General features: G+C 41.1%; 1 pseudogene; it reads left to right on the forward strand.

Moving 5' to 3' along the window:
• Positions 1-1,346: 1,346 nt before the first annotated feature.
• LOC124109670 (chromobox protein homolog 3-like) lies at positions 1,347-2,689 on the forward strand (annotated as a pseudogene).
• Positions 2,690-3,171: the final 482 nt, after the last annotated feature.

Consider the following 3,171-nt stretch of genomic DNA (forward strand, 5'->3'; position numbering starts at 1 on the left):
TACACTGTCCTTGTCAGGTCTTTTGGTCGCAGCAATGAAAAGCTGTCTAAAGCAGAGACCCTGCTATCTCTATGTAATTTGAGGAACTCCTTTTCTCCTGTAAAGACTACCTATCAACTTTAAATAAGTCGGATGCACAGATCTTAAGGTATTGAGGAAAACAACTCTGCTGGTGATGTGGAAGATGAGAGTTGAGACCAGTAAAGTGGAAGCTGCTACTGAAAGGGAGTAAGGACATAACAAAGGTAGCAGGAGGACGATGAGGAAATGAATTCTCAACCTTCTTCAAAACACAAGGTCACAGTTAGGCTCAGTGGCACATACTTGTAATCCCAGCTACTCAGGAACTGAATCAATGTTTTGTGCTGTGATCAAAATACCCAACAACAAATTGGAAGAGGATAAGCTGATTTGGGGCCCATGGTTTCAGTCCATGGGCCCAAGATGAGTCAGAACATCATGGTGGAGGAAAGCTCTTCAGTTCATGCCAGCCAGGAAACAGAAAGCTGCAATAATTTTTTTCTGACTATGGGTCATAATTTCTTCTGTTATAGATTTTTTTAAATATTTTTTTTAGTTGTAGATGGACATAATACCTTTATTTTATTTATTTAGGTGGTGCTAAGGATCAAACCCAGTACCTCATGCACACAAGGCAAGTGCTCTACCACTGAGCTACAACCCCAGCCCTGTGACAGATATTTAGAGTTCCTCTAATACATTTGGGACAGTTTTCTCAAGGTAATCTGCAGCTTTCCCAACATCTTCTCACTTTTCATCCTAAGAACTGTAGCCCTTTTCTGCTATTTTAAAAGCTTCTGGTACCACATCTACCACTTCTATCACCAAATCCATAACCACCCTATAGGACCCAGCCAGAGTTCTTCCACCCAAACTGCCATCCTTCATAGGTCTATAATTTGATTTCCATTGCCCTCTATAAATTTCCAAAATCATTATAGTTTCAATCACCACCAGAGTTACTACTGCCAAAATTCCCTCCTTCATTTAACCACCATATCTTCCTCCTCCACCACCACCATATCTACCACCTTGGTTTCCATATCCATTACCACCAAAGCCTCCTATAGCCTCCTTGGCTACCATAACCAGGACCACCACCTTAGTTGCCACCATCACCCCCTCCATAACTAACTCTGCTGCCACCACCTTCACCACCATAGCCTCCTTTTCCATCAGAGTTTCCATCATGGCCAAAATCACCTCTACCACCTCCAAAGTTTCCTCCATGATCCATAAAGTTGCCAGATCCCCCTCCACAACCTCTTTGTGATCCAGCAGACTTGCATCTCTTGTTTAGAAAAGGCCTTTTTCGCTTCACTATTATGTCCATTAATAGTGTGGTATTTCTGAACAACAATTTGATCAACTGTATCATTGATTATCATAAGTGGCAAAAGCAGGCAGATCCATGACCTGAAGCATTGGAGGTGGTGAAGTCATAATAGCACTTCAAGTCTGCAATTTAAAAAAAGGGGGGGGGGCCTCTGATAAAACTACATTGCAAAAAATGGGAAAGAAAAGAATGGCAAGATTAAAAAAGTTGAAGAGGCAGAGCCTGAAGAATTTTTGGTGGAAAAGGTACCAGACTGATGTACAGTGAATGGAAAGATGGAATGTTTCCTGAAGTGAAAGAGATTTACAGATGCTGCCAATATGAGGGAACCTGAAGAAAATTTAGATTGCTCAGAGTTAACTGAAGTATTTCTTTTCTTTTTTTTTTTTTTTTGAGAGAGAGAAGAGAGAGAAAGAGAATTTTTTTTTAAAGAAAGAGAGAGAGACAGAGAGAGAATTTTAATATTTATTTTTTAGTTTTCGGCGGACACAACATCTTTGTTTGTATGTGGTGCTGAGGATCGAACCCAGTGCCCCGGGCATGCCAGGCGAGCGCGTTACCCTTTGAGCCACATCCCCAGCCCTGAAGTATTTCTTAATCCTTAAAAAGCTGATAGAGGATACCTACCTCTCTCTGATTCACGATCACTGTGGTGTGAGCTGCTTCTCGCTTCCCTGCTCTCCTGCCATGATGTTCAGCCTCATGTCAAACCCTGGCCTCCTATGGACTAAGACCTCCGAAACTTTCTGCAGGCAGCTAGCAGCTGGACTGCAGAGCCCAGGACTCTTCTGAACAGAGGTGACAAGTAGGCACCAGAGGACCCTCCAAGAAGGACTCTCGGTGTTACCTGGTGCAGTATCTGTGTGTTTTACTAAACACGATCCAATGTAACACAAGTCTTGTGGATTTTGTCTCCTGAATATCATTGGAAATCCATTCCTTGATCCTGCTGCACCGTCACCATCCTGGCCACACATCAATGACTTTTCTATATCATAGAAGAAGCATATAAGCAGGGGCCTGACATCCACTTTTGGGTCCCCATCTCTCACATTTTTTTTTTAATAAATAAAGGTATTAAATGAAAAAAAAGAAAGAAAGAGAAAATGATGGTACCAAAAGAAAATCTTTATTTGACAGTTAATCTGATGATAGCAAATCAAAGAAGGAAAGAGATGCCAGTGACAAACCAGAGGTCTTGATCCTGAACAAATAATTGGTGCCACAGACAGCAGTGGAGAATTGATGTTTCTCATGGCATGGAAAGATTCAAATGAGGAAGATGTGGAGCTGGCAAAAGAAGCAAATATGAAGTGTCCTCAAATTGTATAGAGAAGAGAGACTAACTTGGCATTCTTTTTTTAAAAAAATATTTTATTAGTTGTTGATAGACCTTTATTTTATTTATTTATATGTGGTGCTGAGAATTGAACCCAGTGCCTCACTCATGCCAGGCAAGTGCACTACAGCTGAGCCCCAGCCCTAGCCCCTAACTTGGCATTCTTTTTTTTTTTTTTAAGAGAGGGAGAGACAATTTTAATATTTATTTTTTAGTTTTCGGCAGACACAACATCTTTGTTTGTATGTGGTACTGAGGATCGAACCCGGGCCTCAAGCATGCCAGGTGATCGCGCTACCTCTTGAACCACATCCCCAGCTCTAACCTGGCATTCTTATCCAGAAGATGAAGCTCAATAATTGTTTGCACTATTTTTTTTTAAAGAGAGAGAGAGGAGGGAGGGAGGGAGAGAGAGAGAGAGAAATTTTTTTTAATATTTATTTTTTAGTTTTCGGCAGACACAACATCTTTGTAT

This window comes from Marmota monax, unplaced genomic scaffold (genome assembly GCF_021218885.2).
Source record: "Marmota monax isolate L192 unplaced genomic scaffold, Marmota_monax_Labrador192_F-V1.1 WCK01_AAM20220418_F8-fsc00008, whole genome shotgun sequence".
Lineage (NCBI taxonomy): Eukaryota > Metazoa > Chordata > Mammalia > Rodentia > Sciuridae > Marmota > Marmota monax.